Here is a 21,930-nt window from a genome sequence, read left to right as displayed (position 1 = left end):
TTATTATTAGATTATTATTATTAGATGGATATGTAAAAATCCAAAGTTTGTATCACAGATTTTATCCTTTAAAATAGAAAGTGAAGAAGGGAATGAGTCAGAGAAACTATAGCTTTCAAGAGCAAAGTGCAATTGAACATTAAAAATCTTAAGACCATTTCAGTGTGATTCTTCATATAAAACCCCAGATTCTGGGGATCGTGGCCTCTTCTTTTCTGAACACGATTTCCTCCAAATTAGGATCCATTACTTTTAAGTCTGGAAAACATCTTGAAAATGGATCAGCTCAGAGGCTCAAGGGCTTGTGTGTCAGACTGAGAGTTATTGATTCAGTAGACCTGGAATTCAGATCTCCTAAATCCCCAAAGATGACTTTTTTCAAGTTTCTCTTGCTCTTTCTTCTCTGAATGATTTCACTGGGTCTAAGCTACTTCATTTCCCACTTGTACCTTTGTCTTTCCCCAGTGACGTGGTCCTTGCCGCTCCTCAGAGCTTGATGGGGACCCTGGAGTGCAGTGGGGAAGAGAGGGTCCCTAGCTGAGCCTGTGGGTTCTCTACTCCTTATTTAACCAGAGTGGCTCCATTTTAGCTGTTTTTCTTATACTTTCCTAAAATAAGGATTTCCTGGCATAATGTTGAAAATGTTTTCAAAATGAATTTTCTGCCCCATCAGAACCATGTGTGTCTTGCTTGGTATTAGTCACCCAAATTCCACAGTCTCTTTATGTAAGCTTTAGGTTGTTTCCCTTCTTCCTCAAGATATCAGCTTCCTTAGGCTTCTGTAGTAGTTAGTTTTTCCTTTTTTTTTTCTTTTTTCTTTTTGCACCTCAATAACTCTGTTCCATTTTCCCTCCCAGCTATAGACCTTGGCATTTCCAGCATCCCTTTTCATGTAGAATCCCTATTTCTTATGAGCTGAAATACCTTTCTTATCTCAAAATCCCTAAATTCAACCTCATACTTCAACTCTGCACTCTTCAATATTTTCAAAACAGTTATTCAGCATGCCCAGGAGGTATCCCGGCTGCTGTTATTCTTCAAGACCTGTGGTCCCATGTTTGCCCGGAAGCTGTATCTCTTTCCTGTCTTTGAAGTGGTACCATAAGCTCCTTGAGGGTAGGAAACATATTTTATATTCCTCATCTTTACATCAAGCACTTGTATTTAACATGGTATATGTATTAGTTAAGAATTTAATAGGCTAAAAATTATATAAACCCCCAATCAATGGCTTTAATAAATAAATTAGGGGTTTTCCTTTCTCCCATAATCAAAGGTCTAAAGGTGGGCAATCTGAGGCTGGCATGACACCTCCTGGTGCTGTCAGAAACCCCACACTTCTGTGCTCTCAAGCACCCTTACCATTCGCTTGTCGTCTGTGGTTCCAAGCTGTCTGAGCTGTTCCAGCCTCATGTCCACAATCCATTAAAGGAGAAGAAGGGAAATGAGCATTTTGTGATGAATAAATTTGCTGGTGGAAAACACCAACAAAGCAGCAGTCAGCCAAACCTCCTTGAAGGGCTTCCAGAAGTGCCACTTGTTGATTCTTTCTTTTCCTTCTTTTTGTTGTGGGGGAGGGTTACTGGGGATTGAACCCGGGGCACTTGACTACTGAACCACATCCCCAGCCCTGTTTTATATTTGAGTTAGAAACAGGGTCTCACTGAGTTGCTTAGCACCTTGCTGTTGCTGAGGCTGGCTTTGAACTTGAGATCCTCCTGCCTCAGCCTCCTGAATCACTGGGACAGGTGTGAGCTTCTGCACCTGGTTCCACCTGGTGATTTCTACTTGCATGTACATCATTGACAAAACTCGTGTCACCCCCATCATTAAATGGGCAAAGGAAATGAACAGGCCCTTCACAGAAGATGAAAAATATGATCAGTCAACAAATATGTGAGAAAATGTTCAACGAATCTATCAATTAGAGAAATGCAAATCAAAACTACATTGAGAATTCATTGCACTCCAAAGTGGCAATTATCAAGAATACAAGTAACAATGAATGTTGGCGAGGATGTGGGGAAAATGTTCACTCATACATTGCTGGTAGGCCTGCAAATTGGTGCAACCACTCTGGAAAGCAGTATGGAGATGCCTTAGAAAACTTAAAATGAAACCACCACTTGACCCAGTTATCCCATTCCTCAGCTTATACCCAAAAGACTTTAAGTCAGTATACTATAGTGACATGGCCACATCAATGTTATAGCAGCTCAATTCATAATAGCTAAACTACGAAACAAATGTAGGTGCCCCTTCAACACATGAATAAATAAAGAAAATGTGGTATATATGCATAATGGAATATTACTCAGTCATTACTCAAAGCAAGGTCCACAGGCAGATCCAATCTGAGAACTCTTCCTTAATGAGACAAAGAACTTCAATCAGAATGTAAGTCAAGTACATTACCAAGGTCAACCTTTAGTTCAGTTAACATATTTTCCTACTAAAACTTTCTCAAAGAAGGAATTAGTGTAAAGCAAAACAATTAGTTTGCAAACAGGCTCCTTCAAGTGGCTTCCTTCCAACTAGACGATCATCCCTGCCCTTCATGAGAATTCTGAACCTGCCACTTTGAGCATCTTTCTTTCCTTCACGTTAATCAACATTCAATTGGTGCCTCTCATGTACCAAGAAGTATGTGGGGTGCTAGGAGCACAGTGGGCCACCAGACAGTCTCTGAGGATGCCAGTTCTCATCCAGTGGGACAATACATGTGGAAGTACTTTAGAAATTTAATTATATTTAACAATCAGCATTCCCTTGCTCCTGACAGATGGACTCAAAGGTGTTAAGAGAATAAGCATCCCACAAAATATTGCTAGAATAAGAACTCACCATGCCCAAGCATCCTTACTTTTGGCTACATTTGCCTCCTTCCTTTCTCTGTCTGGGGTGCATCTCACCTGTAAAAACATTGTTCTTGAGTTTGAGGATTCAGAGTTGCATTTCAGATGAGAAGCATATGATACTGACAGTTTAATTGACTCCCACCCTCCCTCCGGGGTGTCTCAACATAAGGTGTACATCATCAGAGCCTCAGTGAAAGGCAATTTAGCTCCAGGTAGGGAATGTGCCTGTAACTTGGCCTCTGGAGATTACCAGGGAGAGATGCACTTCCACAAAGGTGTTCTCTTGGCCAAGGGACTCAGGATTCATCAGGAAAGGGTCAGGATGCTGAGGAATAGAGACCTGTTGTCAGAGGGCTTGGAAGAATGAGGGAACATGGGGTGGGCCTAGGAACTCAAAAAGACAAAACTGCAAATGGCAAATCTGAGCAGTGTTAAGTCTAAGTGCATATGTGGGTATTTTATTTTTGTCCTGTGGACCTTTATGTTTTAATATTTCATAATTTACTGTTTAAAATTTTTTAGATCCTTAGAACAGACTTGTACTTTCAGATGATCAATGTAGCACAGAAGAGAAATAGCAATAAATAAAACATTCATGGCCCTAAAATTATGAAGGACAGAGATAGTTTAGCTCTGCCTTTGGGTTCAGAAGCTTGTCAAAATCCCCGGTAGGGTGTTTAAAATGCAGATTGCTGATCTATTTCTGATTCAGTAGGTTTGGGTCAAGGTCTAAAAATTTACATTTCTAACCAGTTTCCACAACAAAGAAATCCTGGTGATTCCTTCTCTAATTGACTAGATAGTATGTGCTCTTCCCACAGTTGACTCAGTTATTCAACAGATAGTTAGTAATTACCTACTTTGAGCCAAATACTACATTGCAAGTTAGGGATGTGGGGTTCATTGTTCATGCATAACTCTTTATCTAGAGGCAATCATTAAATATGATATATATTTATGGCCAAAGATGAGCAGTCATTTTGACACGAAGCAAGCTGTTGGATATTATAGTAGCTAATCAACAGGATAGGGGAACCCGCTGGGAGGGCTGAGTATCTAGTCTTAGTTTTTTTATATATAGTATTTAATTATGAATGCAGACAATTTTCCTTTTCTCTTCTTGTCTTCTCCCTGCCCCCGCCTTTTCTTTTCTTTCTCTTACTCCTCTGGACAGAGGTGGCTGACTATTTCCACAGCAATCTCAACTTGCTTCCTGCTTGCTGCCTATTCCCAAAGTTTCTAGGAAGCCAATATTTGCTCTGCCAGCTTCCCTCACAGCTGGGGCTGGCCGTATGTCCTAGTTATGGTCAATGAGATGTAAATGGAAATATGTTGGGGGACCCTTGGGGGAAGAGTTCACTTCTATTTAAAAGACAAGAATAAGAGTGAGATTATTTGTACTGCCCATTTCCTTGTCTTCCTGACTTGGAGCTGCAAGGGTCATCTTGCAACCTCGAGGCAACCAGTGAGGAGATGAAAACTTCAAAATATTAACTAGAAAAAGAGTCTGGTCATCAGTGACACTTTTGATCACCCCAACCCAAAAGTTAGCAAGCCACCCATATTCAGACTTCATAAGTTATAAAAACAAAGCTTTATTTTAATAGATCATTAATTTCTAACACAGAGGAGGTCATTACCAACTAATACAGTCCATTCTCCCCTTTTTCTTCCTTTTTCTTCTCTCCTTGTTATCCCTGAATTGTGCCCTGCCTCCCAAATTCAGGCATTGAATTTCTAACATCCAGAACATCAGAATGTGAATTTATTTGGAGATAAGTTCTTTAAAGAGATAGTTAGGTTAAAATGAGGTTATTAGGGTGGACCTAATTCAATATAACCGATGTCCTCGAAATAAGAGGAAATCTGAACACAGACACCCACAGAGGGAAGACCATGTGTAGACACAGGGAGAAGATAGTGACCTACATGCCAAGAAGAGATGCCTTTGATGAAATCACCTGCTGACACCTTGAGCTTGTACTTCTACCCTCCAAAACTCCCAAGAAAATTAATTTTTGCTGCTTTGTTAAGGTACTTTGTTAAGGCAACTGTAGCAAATTAAAATACCCCTTATTTCGCTTTTCTTCATTCTATTCTTTCTTATACTTTCTGTGTACGTGTGTGCACATGTGATTTTTTTTATGTATATATAACAAAGGATCCCTGAGAGTGAGGCATTCCTCCTGTGTGGCCTGCTGTAGATTGGATGTTGAATGTCTGCCAAAGGTCCATGTATCAAACAGGGTGGTGCAATCTGGAGGTGGTGGACCCTTTAGGAGGAGGGGCCTGGTGGGAGGTCCTTGGTTATTGAGGTGTGTCCTTGAAGAAGGTCCTGGACCCTGGCCTCCTTTTTCTCTTTGCTTCCTGGCGTCCTGGCAGATGAGGTGGGTAGTTCTATTCCTCTGGTACTCCCACTATCCAGCATGCCCACCAGAGGCCCAAAGCAATGAATCTACCTGATCTTGAACTGAAACCTCCAGAACTGTGAGCCAAAATAAACCTGTTTTCTCTGTAGGTAAATTCTCTCAGGTTTTCATTATGGGAATGAAAAGTTGGTAACACAGGACCCCTCAGCTGACATCTCCTTGTCTTCTTGGCCAGCAATGTATTGCATATACTTGCATAAGCCAGTGTCTGAGACAGGGGATAGGCCCACCATGATTGATCTAAACCAATCAAGATTTGCTCTCTTTGCCTGGGATTTGGCTACTTTATGTACAGCTTATAGATGTTCATAGAATGGTGGAGGCAAGACTATAAACAGCATTCTGTAAAAACGACTTATCAAGCAGGGCTGATTTTCCTCTCTCCCCTTTCCCCCAACTCAAGGGGCATTTGGTAATGTCTGGTGATATTATTAGTTGTTACAACTTGGAGAAGGGAGAAGTAGCCATTGGCATCTAATGGGTAGAGACCAGGGATGCTGCCAAACAGGCTACCGGGCACAGGAAAGTCCCCACAACAAAGAGGAACCCAACCCAGTTATCAATAGTGCTGAGGACAAGAAGCCCTGTGTGAGAAGGAAGGAAGAGGGGTGTCTTTGGGGAGCACAATAGTGTCTGCCATGGGTCTAACTGTATATGTAGCTCCTGTATGTCTAGCTGGCGTCAGGCTGCAATAGTCCTGAGGGGCAAATTGACCTGGTCACACTGGCCAGTAGGCCCACAGTCCACAACTGTCTGCCAGAGACCCAAGTGAATCAGAAAGATTTGTGCAGGCTAAAATTAGAAAGGAGACAAAAAGTGATTATTTGGAAATAAATTTGAATATGCCTATTTCGATCCTGTGAGACTGCAGTCTGACACATAAACAGAACTAAAAATATGAAAATATGCGATGCTGTCACTCTAGTCACTAAATCTCACTAGCTTTGCATGGAGTAATGCTTTCGTCGTTGTGTTGAAGTAATATCTTTTAATACTTAAAAGATATTAATAACCTTGTTTTGGAATTTTGTTGGTATATATTTAAATTATTTTCATAATTTCAAAAAGTAGCTCTTAATGCATTGTAATCAATGCTTAGGTTTTTTATATCTGCCTATCTCCTCATTTTGTTCTAAGTAATTAATGGTATAATAAAATATATTTGTAGCTTAAGTAATACCTCAGTGGTTTTTAAACTTCTTTGTATTCTTTGAATATGCTATATATATGTGAATAATAGGTACCCTTGTTTCCACAAAGGCAAAGATTAAAACACAACAAAACAGTGCTGTGACCTGCCATTTCCTTTGCAAATATACAATTTGTCCTGTTTATATTATGGCTGTTGTTTGCAACATCATATTTTCCTCTGAAATAAAAATAAAAGAAGTAGCATAGACAACTTGGGCAAATGGGCTCCCAGCATCTTGGTGTTTGGTTTTGTTGGAAGTGATCATGCATTTACTTTTATATACATTTGGCTCCCTGTCAGAAACGCTGTGGGTTAGGCTTCTGTGGATTCAACCAACCACGAATTGAAAATATCTGGGGAAAATAATTGCCGCTGTACTGAAAATATACAGACTTCTCTTGCCTTAATGAGGCAGTATGACTGTTTATATATCAGTTACATTGTATTAGGTATTGTAAGTAATCTAGAGATGATTTAAAGTGCCTGACAGGATGTACATATGCTGTATGCAAACACTATGGCATTTTACGTAAGGGGCTTGAGCTTCCATGGACTTTGGTGTCAGAGGGGTCCTGAAGCCAATCCCCTGTGGATACACAGAATAACTCTATGTCATGATGAATATGTCATAAAGCACGTAGTTAGCCTAGACTGCAAAACATTTTATGTTTTTCAAAGCCTATACAGTAGCATTGTTTGTTCACACATTCCTTAGTCAATTAACAAAGACTGCACTGGACTTCATTTAAAAAAAATCACTAACATATTCACTTATATGTGCTACTATATATTCTTATACATTTCTTACACTCATTTCTTCTATTTTAACCAAGCAGTATCTAGAAGTCAAAGTTGTCATCTTTAATTCATTCTCCAGCTGATTATAGACCTAGGTTCTTCATAGGAATATTCACTCAGTTTGCAAATGCTCTTCAGCTGTGTTTTTCTATTTAGCTGCCTATAGATGACAGATAACAATGTTTTACGCATTTAAGAGCACTACATTTCCTTATTATACAGACATATCTCTAGTTGGCTCCAGGCTCCTTACTATTAATAGCTACTGAAGATGCACTGTGCATCTAATTTAGCACTGCCTGTGGTGACACAATTGCTTCTTAGTTACTTTTCTGCCAATATATACAGCTTATGCCACAGGGAACCTCAAGTTAATTGATGAGCTCCCTGCCCTCGAAGACCAAATCCAAGACATGCTTTCTCAACAGCTTTTCTCTCTGTGACCTCTATGTCCCTCATTATCCCAACTCTCTCTGGTTTGGTGCCATGACTGAAATCAAGGAGGCAAATCTGCCTCTAGGTTTGATTTTTTTTTCATACCCATCCTTGTGGGATATGAGAGCCTTCAAGGGTAGCTTCTGCATTTCCATATCGGAATAGCAATATGAAGTGGGCTAGGGGACTTGAATTAAGTGCATGCTTTCAGGGCATTTTTGTTTTGTTTTGTTTTGGTGGGGGAGCTATGAGGAAGTTGATGGAGATTTGGTTGGGAAGGGGAGTATAGGCACCCTGAATCATCCTTTGGCCAATCCACTGGCCACTTTCCCCATGGAAAACCCCTTTTGTGCCACCGCTGAAGGTCACACCTCCTAGCACAGCTTTCCAGAATATGGCCTCAACCTGTCTCTTGGACCTTATGTTCTGCTCCTGCCCACCCCAGCTCCCCACTTGGCCAAGCTGTGACCATTCCATGAACAGGACACATGGCGTTTTCTTCTGTTGCTTGGTTTGGTTGTTCCCCAACTCTAGATTTCCATCCCTCTCTTCCTGTGTGCTAATAATCCTTTCTCCATTCCACTAGTCACCACAGGTCAGTCATGGAATTCTAGTTGTCCAACACACAGCTCTCCTCAGCATCAGACTGAGAGCTCTTTGAAGGTGGGTCTCATTTCTTACTTGCCTTGACATTATAAGTGCCCGGATGGCTTCTGATATTTACTGCCTGCCATAAATGTGCACAGCATTAAGCTCTTGTTACAGTGGAACTCCATCTTTACCAGCATCAATGTAGGGGGGGGGTGTCCCCATAATCCTATGGTCAACAGGTAGCTGAAGCACAGTTCTATAAATGCTGACCCCACTTCTTGATGAAAAAAAAAAATAAAATATGACCCTTCCTTACTAAAAAGGTTTAAGATCCACTTTAATTCAAATGTCAGAATCCTGTTGTAAAAATTTGGTTATTATGCTGAACTCTGTTAGCCATGTTCAACCACCCATGAAGGTGCCCTCAGTGGCGTCAATTAATGTGTTTTTAAATACGATATACATGTTGACAAAACAAAGCATCGGTCCCTCCTGTGACCTTCCAAAGAAGCACCAAATGTTATTGTATTTTGTTAGAATTTGATTTCCATGAACGAAATCAGGTTGATCTGGTTTTCAAAGCATCTGAGATATACTGCTCTTTTCTGAGATTATTTAGGGTGAACTCCAAAACTTTTCCTATTTCATTTTTTTTTTTGAAGTATTGCTATCAGGGGAGGAAACTTATAAATATTCTCTGATCGTAGAAGATTTTATGAACTTGACCTATATTTCCTTTTTCATTAAGTTTTTCATGCACCTCCTTTAGAGATCAGGTTGTCACAACAAAATGACTACACACCGTATTTATAACATCATACTAAACGACTGTCTTTTATTCATCCAGTCATTCAGTGAGTACCATGTGGATCTTTTGATGGTCTGAGGAATTAAGAGTGAATAAAATAGATGTGATCCTCCTCAGACACTTCATGTTTAGAGAGGAGACAAACCAATGAAGAGAATTGAAATACACAGTATGTTTCAATTTTAAAACTTTCACCAGTCATGAAACATTGGCCATCCTTATTGGGTTACTTGAAATTCCTACAACCTTTACATTGCTGGTTCAAGAGACCGTGGTGCTTCTCCAATGGCAGGATCAGGATCTTAACGAGGGTCCGCAGTGATTTCCCTAGATATTGTTATTCTTGGAGTTTGTGGTAGAATTGGGGGCAGGCTGCAGTTAGTAAGGCCGTATTGAAATCTCAGTGGTTTGTACGTGGATGAGAATGGTGATACCTATCAATAGGGGTAGATGGCAGTCACCAATGATATTCCCAATGGAACCAACTATGTCTTAGTAAAGAACATGGCAAATAATTGCTGCTGCAGAAGTTGGAGCAAAAGCTCCAACTTGGGGAATTTCTGAAACATTTTGTTTATGCATCAAAATATAACATTTATATAGAAATCCACATATTTTAATGGAAATTAAGTTGCCTAATTTACACTTAACATGGGTTTTGTCACGTTGTTTTACACTAATGCTTATTTTATGGGAATCTAATCTATGCAGAGACCCTCACTAGATAAGTTGAGGGGACTTGTTTATCTCAGGGGTTTACAATTAGGAATGACTGCAGTCAAGGATAGAGAACACGCAGGTCATGTCACAGAGAGAATGACTACGGGAATCGAGGCAAATCTTGGTTCCTAATGGGAAAACAGAAGTACTATGTGAGTCTGTTTTAGAACTTCATCCCCATGCAGTGATTGGCAGTGGAGACTTCCCCAGGTCTTGGGCAAAGAGAATGATTCTGTAACCTATTGAAGAAGGGTGGTTGATAATAGCAGGCTTGTGGGTATGAGAACAACTGTCAAAGGTAACACTGAAAATCAAATTTATCATAAAATTTTAAGATCAAAGTTACCTGTGTTCAGTATATGAAAGTTGGATTTAGAAACTCCCAAGATTCTCTAGGTCATGAGGGATTCCATTACGTATTCTTCTGTGTGAATGAGACTAACTTTAAGGCTTAAAGACTGTCTGACAAACATGTAGGGAATTAGAGATTGGGCCAAGCTAATGTCAATGGTAATTTAAAATTCAGAGCTGGGCATGGTGGCACACGCCTGTAATTCCAGTGGCTTGGGAGATGGAAGTAGGAGGATCACAAGTTCAAAGCCAGCTGGGGCAACTTAGTGAGGCCCTAATCAACTTAGCAAGACCCCGTCTCTAAATAAAAACATAAAAAAAAACCAAAGGGGCCCCTGGAGGTCTTTTCTCTTGGTGCCGCTGCCCACAACCCCACTGCCCACAACCCCGCTGCCCACTGCTGCTAACCCACTGCTGCTGCTACCCAAAGGCCACTGTCTATGAAGGTCAGTACACACCACCATTGTAACAACAAAGAAAAATGTTCCAGCCTCAAGATGTGGAACATACACAGAGGATTTTATTACAAAGCAGATTGAAGAGTTCAACATAGGAAAGACACTTGGCCAACATGATGGGAGAAGATCCAGAAACTTTTACCCAAGAGGATATTGACAGAGCTGTGGTCTATCTATTTCCAAGTGGTTTGTTTGAGAAGCAAGCCAGGTCAATAATGAAGCATTCGGAACAGATTTTTCCAAGACAAAGAGCAAACCAATGGGGAGAAGATGGTTATCCATTTCATTTTCTCTTCTATACTGGCAAACAATCATGTTATTCATGAATGCATGAAGTATATGGAAAGCTACTCCAGATAGAAAAATGTGAAAATCAGTCGTGAGCCAAAGGTCTACTTCCAGAAAAATGGAAACCAAAGAACTGATTGGCAGCAGATGGCTGATTAAGGAGGAACTAGAATGTCAGTGGAAAAACTGTCAGATCAAGATCATATGCAGTTCATTTGGTTGCTAGAAAAGTTATTGACATTGCAGTGTGATCCTGCTGAAGAAGAATTTGTGCAGAAGTTTCGCAGAATTGTAGCTCTTCAATCAAAAAAACAGCTGATTGAACCTGTGCCATATGACCAGCAAGGAAGGGCCTTCAGCACAGGTGAAGATAGAAGAAAGAGTGCAAAAGCAGAAGCAGCTGCTTATGAAACGGAAGTGGAAGAATAACAGTGAATGGAGCCGATTATCTGAACATTCCAGTCACACAGGACAGAACAGCTGATGTTCCCTTTTCACTTCCTTGACTGCTTTGGAAAACATGATGTGACCTGCACAGTCTCAGGGGTGGGAGGTCAGCACAGGCAGGAGCCATATGCTTGGTGTAATGTATAAAGCCGCCACCTCTCCCGATGCAGGAATTTTCGGCCTCCCAACCACTTGTCAATCTGCGCTCTGCCCGCCTCTCCTTTTACAGGAATTTCCGGCCTCCCCATCACCTGTCAATCTGCACTGTGCCCGCCTCTTACGTTAAAGGAATTTCCGGCTTACACTGTCGCCATTTTCCTGCTTCCCATGGTATGTCCTAACATGCTATTGGTTCAGCAGTCAGCTTGCAAGAATTCTCCTCCGCTATTGGTTCCTTCCACCCTGTGAGATTCCAGTATCTGGGAGAAGCCACACGCCATCTTTCTTTTTCCTCTTCTTTTCACCCTAGGCGGATGTGTTAATCATCCGCATAAATAAAGTCTCTTGCATGAGACCTTGTGTCTGTGGAGCATTTTTTTCTGGGCTATTGGTGAGCCACAACTGAGACAAGCGAGCTAGTGGCAGATCAGCAGGATCATGCAGCGGCGGTTACGCAGTGGGTCCCAAGTTGAGCTGCATTTTTCCCCTTACACTTGGCACTGGCAAAAGCCCTGTGCAGCTTCATGACTGAGAATGAGGTCAAGTGGATGAGACAAGCTGCAATACCTACTACTGATCCACGTGACAGAATGAAAGAAGCCAGGCCAAGAGGCAACCTGCAGAAAGTTTACCTGGAAGAAGTGCTGAAGGTGTCCCCCAGGAGGGGCAGCGAGAGACTGCACACATGCCTGGCATGGGGCAGAACACAATCAGCATCTGCTGGCCAATGTGAGGGCAGCACTGGCAGAAATTATTTTTAGTTGTGAGATGATTTATTTTTAAATGCTGCTTTGTAAAATTTAAGCTTAAAAAGTAAGTTTAAAAAAAATAGACTGGGGATGTGCCTCAGTGGTTAAGCGCCCCTGGATTTAATCCCTGGTACCAAACATAAATAAATAAAATTAAATAAAACTTAAAGACAAATATTGCCTTATGGAGGAATGAATAGAAATTTTTACCAAAGTTTTTCTAGACTTATAGTCACAGGCTGTTAGAATTAGAAATGAGTGAGTCAATTAGGGATTTTCAAATGTTGCTTAGCCATAGACTCCTTCATTTAAGCAAAGTTTTACACTGAGGTGTGGTATGTCAAATGGACAAAAAGGAATTGGAGGTGAGCTATATTCCCTATTGGCTTACTCCATCTGAATCTCCGATGGGTACCCCAGATTTCCTCCACCCAGGGGTTCTCCAGGACACAGTTGGAAAATTCTTGCTCCAGGTCAGTTTCCACATGATTATTGAAAGTTACCAAGCCTAGGACGTGTAAGTGAATCTCCCCTGGAACTGCTGGTCACAGGCAGAAACAGGTCTGGGGCTTTTGACTTATTTTATTTTTCATTGAGCTTTCTTCTGAAAATCTAACATGATTTGTGTATCTTTTCATTTGTGTTCCAAATGCCTTAGCTTCTGAAATTGGGCCACTGTCCGATTAGTGAAAGTAACTGAGGAAAGAAAGACTGCTGTGTTCCAGGCTGAGGGGGAAATAGGTTAAATCCACTGTATCTTTCTTTATCCCCTTATTGGATTTGACCCTATTCATCTTTGCTCTCCACACAGAAAAGACAGCCTTCCATGATCCCCAGTCACAGCCCCCTGTCTGCAGTGGGAAATGCAATTCCACAGAGATGGCAGACTGCCCTGTGCATCTCTGTGGACTTCTGCATGCTTTGGTGTCCCGCAGCTAGTGCAGGTTGGCTCTTGTCACACTTTTCAGAGCGCTAGGGGTTCTCCCGAGACTCCCAATGTTGCCACACTTCAGGTAGCAAGGATTGCCAGGATTCTGCCTGCTACTTGTGAAGGGTTATCACTTCCATCGTTTGTGACAACCTATGTTTACTGAGGGGGGACTCTGAGTGACAGACAGCTGTCCACCAGCTCTACCATTGCTTCCTGTTAGATAGCTTTGTTTCTGGAAGCAGCTCCTCAGTCAGAGACCACATCTCTCCTCTACTACCACCATGGCCCACACACATTATGCACACACACATACACAGTCAAGTAAAGCATATGACCAAGTTGAGCTCATGAAACATGAGTAGAGGTGAAGTGTACTGTTCCAGTCAAGCCCACCTCCTCCTCCCAGGGCAGAGCTCCACAGTGCTCTCTCCTTCATTTGTTGGCTGGGAATGCAGAATTTAAGAACCTAGGGCAAGCATTTTTAAGCTCAGCACTATTGGCATTTGAGGTTGGATGATTCTTGGTCGTGAGGGCCTGTCTGGTGCATTATAGGGTGTTTAATAACATCCCTGGCATCTAACTTGATGCCAGTAGGACTTTCCCCAGTTGAAGTCACCTAAATGTCTTCTGGTGTTGCCACAGGTCCCTTGATTTGGCAAAAGGTGGAAGGGAAGGGGGGATAAAGATAAACTGAACCCTGAGAACCACTGCCTGGAGCATTGCAGAGACACAGAAGGAAGGAGTGTGGGTCCCTGCATTGCCATGAGATAAAAAGGCAAACCATGAATCTCTGCGTGCCCTGAGAATGTATGGAAATGCTGAGGTTTACTTGGTATAGCACCTCACGGTACCGCATCAGACAGCATTGCTTTTTCATTTGCTTGAAGATTGAACTTCTAGGTAAGATTCCTTTTAAATAAATGTTTCCCTAAACAAGGAAATGAATAAAACTTTTGAGAACTTTTACCTAGTTCAGTCTCTTTCCTTTACAGATAAGAACCATGTACAGAGAAGTGAGGTGACTCGTCCAAGACCACCTGGCTGGTGAGATGCAGAGGCAGGCCTAGAACTCAGGCTTCTGGAAGCCTCATCCTATACCTTAACCAGAAGTCATCCTCCTTTAACTCCCTCCAAACAGCAACATGTGAAAGATATAAAACCAGCCACGTGGGAAAGTAGCACAATCTTAAAAAACCTGGCGCCATTTATTGGCCAAATCATGGGCCAGTGTCAGTGCAGTCCTGCAGATAAGATGGTGGAGAGAACACCTTAAGTTCCTCCCTTCTCCCATTCGTTTCTCTCCAACATGACCATTGTCACTAAATCTCTTACATCATCTGAGTCTGTATTTGAAGGTAAGGCATTGATTACTTCCTAGTCAAAGACCTTGTTAAAATGCAGTCTATTCCTGGGGGAATAATATGTTTACATGTGCTACATCTCTCTATATAAATCTTTTATTAGACTAGACAATTACCCCCAGAATTGGCAGGACCTTAAAATGGGGTCCTGGGCTGGTCAGTCCCCAGAGCAGGACTGGCTGTAGGAAGGAATGAGGAACCCCAGGAAGACTGAAGGCCCATGGGATGCCCTAACCATACTTGGTGGGGCACTGAATGTGGAGAAAGCTGCTTCCAGCTGACCTATGAAGGCCTGCTCTTGTAAGCTCAGGCCCTGGCAGTGGTAAACCTGCAGAGCAGTCCAGGGTAGATGGTGAGGCTTTCCCTGGTGGGCAGCACTGGCACCTCTCCACGTATTAGAAGCTGTGAAGTAAGAGCATTGGCTCATGTGCCTTGCACACATGTTTACAAACTCCTTCCTACACTTCCTACTCATCTCTCCACCTTCTTGCCAGATCTGACTTTGGGACCTGGTGTCACTCCAAGATTTACACATTCCATAAGAGGCACCCATAATCTAGTACCTTTCTTGTTGCTTTTATTTTTTCCCCCCAGTGATAGAGAAAAAATGGTTTCCCTTCCCTGGGGTTATTATGAGATCAATGATCACCTGTCCCAGTGTTAAGTTTCTATAAATTCTCACAAGGAACAGAAGCCAGGCTCTTGCCTACCAGGGAAGGCTGAGCATTGGCCCTACCATTGCCAAGTGGCATTGAAAACTCTTGTTTTTCTCTTCTGCTAACTATTGCCTCCCAACCAAAACTTCAGTTGAGACAAAGGGAACAATTATCTTCATTCTTTGAAAATCACAAATTTTATTTTAAAGTGGGACATTCACCAGTGTTAAACCTTTTTTTTGTTTTTTTTTTTTTTTTTTTAGTTAGGATAATAGTTCTTGGAATTAAACCTTGGCCTCAGGATGTCTGAGCTGGGGTTAATTGTTGAATTTTCCTAAGCCAATGGAATTGTAAATCATAATAATTTCATCTTAATTGCTTATGGGGACAAAGAGTAAAGAAATGGGTAGACATTGGGGTCCTCTGTGCTTTGTTACCTAAACTATAACAGTCCTGGCCAAGGCAGTTTGGAAATTCACTGAACTTGTTACTGTCAAGAGATTTCAAACTTTATATATTTAGCTTTTTGGTATGATTTTGTATATTTAATTTGCTATTTAGCCTTTTCTGCATCATTTTGAATAGAAGTCTTCAGCACTGAGAGTTTCTTTAGGAGTCATCTACCCCTGCTACTCAGAGTGTTTTCCACAGACAGCAGTACCAGCAGGAGAGAAATGCAGACCTCTAGGCCCCAACCCAACCTATGGAATAAGAAGTATTTGCAGTTGAACAAGCTCCTCCAGTAATCCATGTCCAAATTAAAATTTGAGACGCAGTGGTCTATTCTGAGTCCTTCATCTGTCACACGAGGAAACTGAGGCCCACACAGGTTCTCAGAGTACAAGATGAAGTCATGGCTGAGGGGGAAAGTCTTCACTTGGAAGGCAAACTGTCACAAACTTCACAGCCTTTCTGGGTCTGTGGTGAAAGCTCTGTGATATCTGTTTTCAATCATTCTTAAAGATGGCCACAATGTGGGGAGTGTTTTAGAGCTGCTTCCGTGGCAGGTACTCTTCTGAACTTTACTATGAAAGACTTACCTGGTAGACAGATAAGGGCTAATATTACCATATCAGGTAATCTCAACAGGTAAAGAGTGAGTCACCATCTGTTGAGACAACAGGCTGTGAATAGCTTCTCAAGGGCAGCAAGACCACAAGGAAGCAGGAGGTCAGAACTCACAATATTTATGTTGGAATTTTCGCTGTTTGCATAAGGAAATATCCTCATTAATCCCAAACATATCTGTTATCGAGTAGGGCCCTGAAATCAGGAGTTTGCTTAAAACAATAAACATAACCTATTCCTTCTATTTCAGATTTGATGAAATTAACCACCTGAGGTAGCCCAACTCTTTGGTGCTTTGTTAGGTTTTATTTTCACTGGAAATAGGTCTATACGTTTAGTTGAATGGGCCAGCCATGTACAAGCTTCTAACATTTTACTGTCATTATTACAAAGAAATCATTGTTGATTATCCAACCTTCCTATGTGCTGGGAAGCAGTTATTTTAGAAGCCAAGATGGAGAAACTAAAATGCTGTGTATGTCTCATAGGAGAAAGAAATATCAGTGCCCTGTCCTGGGCAAAGGCCTGAATTCTCCACCTAAGGCAGAAGGGTCAGGCTGTTAGAGCTTGTGTCTGGAGTCCCATGGGTTTATTGTCATGGAAAGGGGACAAGAGGAAAGAGGGAGTTGTTCCTTTCTCTTGGTAGAGGCAGAAAGAGGGGGATTTACATCCCTTTGTTAGTGAGGATCTGATGCATGTAAATGAGATAATATCATCTGTAAAATGAGGACCAGCCCCAAAGCTGGGCCATAGGAGACACTCAGTAGGTGCTCCTTCCTGCTCCTTTCTCCATCCTTTGGTGAATCAGGCTGATGGCACAGGTCAGGCAAAACCCAGAGGCAGATTTGGCTTGCTAAAGAGCTCTTTATCTGTACTGGCAAACATAAAGGAGAATGTTCCCATTGTTTCTAATAAAAGAGCTACTCTGTGAATCTTGGCTGCTTGGTGAGAACAGCAGCAGCAGAATGATTCTCAGTGCCTCTGGGGTCATGGGAAATTTGGGTTTTCTGACAAGCACCAGAGTTCCTGGGGCCTCAACCTGAAATGATAGGAATAAGGTCTTACCCTGCTTCATGGGTTGGTGGTTCCGATCTAGAATATTCCAATGAGGTCAGCAGGATATGACAATTCTGGTTTAGGTAGCTGCACTCAATTCCCTGAAACAGAAGGGAAGATGTCGGGGGCACAAGTGCAGCACCCCGGTAGCTGATTCTCAGGAACCTAATGCAACTTTGGGTTCATGGGAAAGGCTAAGAGGAGCCCACAAAGCAAACATTTTAGAAGAAAGTCTGTCCAATGATCTCAGTGTTTCTTAAAAAGAATATAGGTAATTGGTGTAAAACTCAAAAAAAAAAAAAAAAAAAGAATATAGGTAGATAATATAGAGAGGGCAATGGGATACGATCTGCAGTACTTAGACTTTCCAATACCCTTTGATTCATTTCACTTCTCAAACTGTTACAGTTCTGATTTACCAGGTAGGGGTTCCTGAGCAGTAACAACACAGGTGGCATTGTGACCTACCGTATAGGTCATTCTTATTTGGTCCTCACAGCAATCTCAGAAGGAATTTTGCAGTAATTGGCCAAGAGAGCTTTGAGTCCCAAGACAAGTGCTCTTTCCACCTACACCAGTGGCCTCTAAATGTAGTGTGTACAAGATAATCTTTTGCTTACAAAATGATACATTTAGATAATTCTTTTTAAACTGAGAAAGGAATTAAGCTTTCCCAATATTGGAAGTATGGATTGAACCTGGCATCTTGCCTCAGTGGTATTTCAGACAACTCCACGTTGCATTTGACCAAGCACGGTCTCCTTAGGATGGAGGGACTTTCCACATTTCAGAGGGTCAGAGTGACCGCTGGCCTGTTCCTTGGCATTCAGGACATCTCCTGTTGCCCTTTTGCACTTGGCTCTAGTGAAGTGAATTTAGAGATGTCATCATGCTCCTTACCCTGACAGAATGTCTAAGAGACTGAAAATGATTCTTCTAAAAAGAGGAAAGGAAAGAAGAAAACAAGGAATGAAAGAAGAAAGGGAGGAAGAAACAAGACAGAATGAAGGCATTACTGTTGATGCAAGCATGCACCAAGGCCAGAAAAAGCAGGTGCGTGCTTCTCCTACCCCTGCTGGGTACCCGTTGTCAGCCATAAAGTGAGAATGGAAACAATGACATTCTACCCGAGATAGCAAGTTGCCAAAACATTTTTAAGCAGATGATTTGAAAGGTGAATTATATTCACTATTATATTATATTCTCTGACCCTGAATGTCACCCAGTATCCATTGTACCTTACAATAAAAGCTCAAGGACACTGGGAAACCCTCCTGATTAGCAACCTGTTTTACCACCACACATCCAGGCGGGGGAGAAAAGCACCTACAGCCCCCAGCCCCCACCTCCACCTCCAGTGGGCATTATAGGCCTGAGATTCTCAACAGTACTTTAAAAGTCCGTTAAATGTATTGATAAATATTTAGAAGCCTTTTTGAGATTTCTCACTTATATGCAAAAAAACCACATGTGGCCGGGTAAATGTTTGTTCTTCCAGATGCTGTTTATGCCTAAAAATATATACTTTTGTACCTAAAAAATATATATAGTAAAAAACAAAATACCAAATGCCTTTCTTTGTCAGCTAATACTGTGGAACTAGAAATAGAAAATATGGTTGTCTGAAAAAGCGGGGATTAGGACAGACCACGTGGTGTGGGATGTTTGCTCTTTAGTTGTTTGAAAGCATGTACGTTGTCAATCTGTTTCACTTTAGGGTGTTGCCTGATTCTGTTTTAGTAATCCAGATCCTAAAGAGCTACTTTAAATTTGTGTGTGTGCACACACTTATGGCATGTATGGGAAGTTTACGAGAGAAGACAGAGCTTCAACAATTAAATTATTTCTTTAATTAAAAAATGTTTTATGGGGCTGGGGATATAGCTCAGTTGGTAGATTGCTTGCCTTGCGAGCACAAGGCCCTGGGTTCAGTCCCCCGCACCACAAAAAAAAAAAAAAAAAAAAAAAATTTATGGGAAACCTCTGCACCCATTGAGACCAGGGACTGGGCCAGATGAAAGTCCTTCCTTGAATCATTCACAGAAAAGCTTTTTGAGCAAAGTAGTTAATACCAGAAGTGCAGAAAATGTTACAGGATGTCATCCATGTGGGACAACTTTATGAAAACAAGACCTTTAAATGAAAGTGGAGTCTTTTTAACATTGTATAATGAGATGGCTAGTGATCATGAAAATCTTTTGTAATACACAGACTAGGTTCCCTGTAACCTTCTTGTAAGTTATCAAAATATTAAAGGAAGTATAGACTTAAGATGAGTTTTGCATTTTTCTTTTAGAAAATGAGACTCAAATATACTGACCTTTCCTGTGAACAATTATTCTATCTAGAAAAATAGTTTTGAAAAAAATAAGAATTAGTGCTGTAAAACCACCATAAAAAATGAAAGTGGGAAGGAGACATTTTCATTGTCAAATTGACTCAGGAAGGGCGTGACCGAGGTGAATGAAATATTTTGCCTGCCCTAAACCCATCACCTTAGTCTAGTTAAGTGTCTTCTTCCTCTCTGCATTCCCATAATACCCTGCCTTCATCCCTCTACCCTCCCACCTGCCCATCTGAAAAGTAGGTATTGATTATGTGTTAGGTATCAGTGTTCTAGATGGTGAATATACAGAACAGACTGGGCAAAACCACCAAGAATCTCAGCTCTCATGGAACTCATATCCTAAGAGGAAGAAACAGGTAATTTTAAAACGAATTAAGATATATAAATTAGATGGTGATAAATGTTATGAGAAAAAAACAAAGAGGGAAGGGAATTAAGGGGCTCTGGGGGACACAATGATATTTTAATTTTAATAATCAGAGGAGGCATCATACAGAATATGATGTTGAATAAAGACCCAAAGGAAGTGAGGGGGAGACCTGCGGGTATCTGGGGCAGGGGTTTATGAGTGGAGGGAACGATAAGTACAGAAACCCTGAGGAGAGATTGGGCTTTGGGTCTCAGTTGGATTTGAATGAATGCAGGGACGAGGAAGCCACTGAGTCAGGAGGTGGAGTTGGGAGGCAGCAGACTGGGCAGAGTCTTGGCGGACGTTCAAGATTTTGGCTTTAAATTCCACATGAGGAAAGCAGTGTGGAGATTCCCTAAAACTTGGAATGGACCTACCATTTGACCCAGCTATCCCACTCCTCAGCCTATACCCAAAGGACTTCAAATCAGCATACTACAGAGATACAGCCACATCACTGTTCATAGCTGCTCAATTCACAATAGCCCGACGGTGGAACCAACCTAGATGCCCTTCAATTGATGAATGGATAAAGAAACTGTGGCATATATATATATATATATAATATATACAATGGAATATTACTCAGCTATAAAGAATAATAAAATTATGGCATTTGCAGGCAAATGGAGAAATTGGCGAATATCATGCTAAGTAAGATAAGTCAATCTCAAAAAACCAAAGGACGAATGAGCTCACTGATAAGTGGATGATGACACATAATGGGATGTGGGAGGGGGGCAAGAATGGAGGAAGGAGGGACTGTATAGAGGAAAAAGGGGGGGGGAGGGGAGGGGGGGAAGGAAAAAATAACAGAATGAATCAAACATCATTACCCTATGTGAATGTATGATTATGCAAATGGCATGCTGTTACTCCATGTACAAACAGAAACAACATGTATCCCATTTGTTTACAATAAAACTAAATTAAAATAAAAAAAAATTCCACATGAGATGGGAAAGTCCCTGGAGGCGTCCCATGCAGAGGATAGGCATGCTTTTGCCTTATGTTGAATAGGATTGTTTTGCTTTCGATTAGAGAATAGACTGGATGGAGGACATGTGCAGAAGTACAGAGTTGTAAGGAGACTGCAGTCATTGAGGTGAAAAATGTTTCAAAGTGGCTTGGACCAGACGAGGGTGGTGAGAAGGGCTTGGATTCTTCATCACCACACTATGCTGAAATTATCTGCTGACTTTTTGTCTCTTCTACCTGCATGCACATTCTCAGTACCTATCATGGCCTCACCATGCAAATCACAATCGTATTGAACACTTCGAGTTGTGGGTAAGAGGTAGTTGAGGTAGTAAAAGTCATTTAAGGATTAAAGGAAAAACGCATGGTTGACAGCATGGTATTATGAACAAGAGGGTGATTGGGGAAGTATATTCTTGGCCATGGAGGCCAATTGCTTTTTTTTTTTTTTGGTACTGTGGATTGAATTGGGACACTCAACCACTGAACCACATCCTCATCACTTTTTGTATTTTATTTAGAGACAGGGTCTCACTGAGTTGCTTAGACCTCAATAAATTGCTGAGGCTGGCTTTGAACTTGCAATCCTCCTGCCTCAGCCTCACAAGCCACTGGGATTACAGGTATGTGCACCATGTCTCACTTATGGAGGCCAATTTTAAGGAAGCTTCCTTTCTAAACTTTGGGTGTTTGGGTCTAAGACATAAACTGTTTCAGTCTGATGCAATGTTTGGGGGCAATGAATTACACAATTCCAGGGTATCACTTTCCCATAGACTGCAGCATGGATCTCTGAGGTTGTGCAGTGTGGCAATGATTTATGGATATCATCTATGTATGT

The 21,930-nt window shown here is 41.5% G+C and overlaps 1 protein-coding gene and 1 pseudogene across 3 annotated transcripts in view; both read left to right on the top strand.

Moving 5' to 3' along the window:
- NCALD (neurocalcin delta) overlaps positions 1-21,930 on the top strand; it is a 364,457-nt gene that overhangs the window by 201,775 nt on the left and 140,752 nt on the right. The window lies entirely within an intron of this gene.
- LOC306654480 (small ribosomal subunit protein uS9m-like) lies at positions 10,627-11,515 on the top strand (annotated as a pseudogene). The gene has a single exon. The product of its transcript is annotated as a small ribosomal subunit protein uS9m-like (transcript).

This window comes from Sciurus vulgaris (genome assembly GCF_902686455.1).
Source record: "Sciurus vulgaris genome assembly, chromosome: 1".
NCBI lineage: Eukaryota > Metazoa > Chordata > Mammalia > Rodentia > Sciuridae > Sciurus > Sciurus vulgaris.
This window is presented reverse-complemented; position numbering and strand designations above follow the sequence as displayed.